A 383-nucleotide genomic window follows, 5' to 3' on the forward strand; every position below is an offset into this window, starting at 1 on the left:
TTTCTGTCTCTGTGCTAAATTCAGTGTTATACCACACGTTATACACCTGCTGGTGTATTAAAGAAAATACATTTTTTTCCTGAGTAAAAATACGCTTAACAGTGGCCTTGTCATTGCAAAGGGCCTAAATACAAGCAAATAGCGTACCATATACTACCTTTTTTTCTGTCTCTGTGCTAAATTAAGTGTTATACCACAAGTTATATACCTGCCTGTGTATTAAAGAAAAAAAAGGTTTTCCTGCGCAAAAATACGCTTAACAGTGGCCTTATCATTGCAAAGGGCCTACATACAAGCATATAGTGTACTATTTAGTACCTGTATTTCTGTTTTATACCACACGTTATACACCTGCCGGTGTATTAAAGAAAAAAAAGGTTTTC

Source organism: Hyla sarda, chromosome 5 (genome assembly GCF_029499605.1).
Source record: "Hyla sarda isolate aHylSar1 chromosome 5, aHylSar1.hap1, whole genome shotgun sequence".
NCBI lineage: Eukaryota > Metazoa > Chordata > Amphibia > Anura > Hylidae > Hyla > Hyla sarda.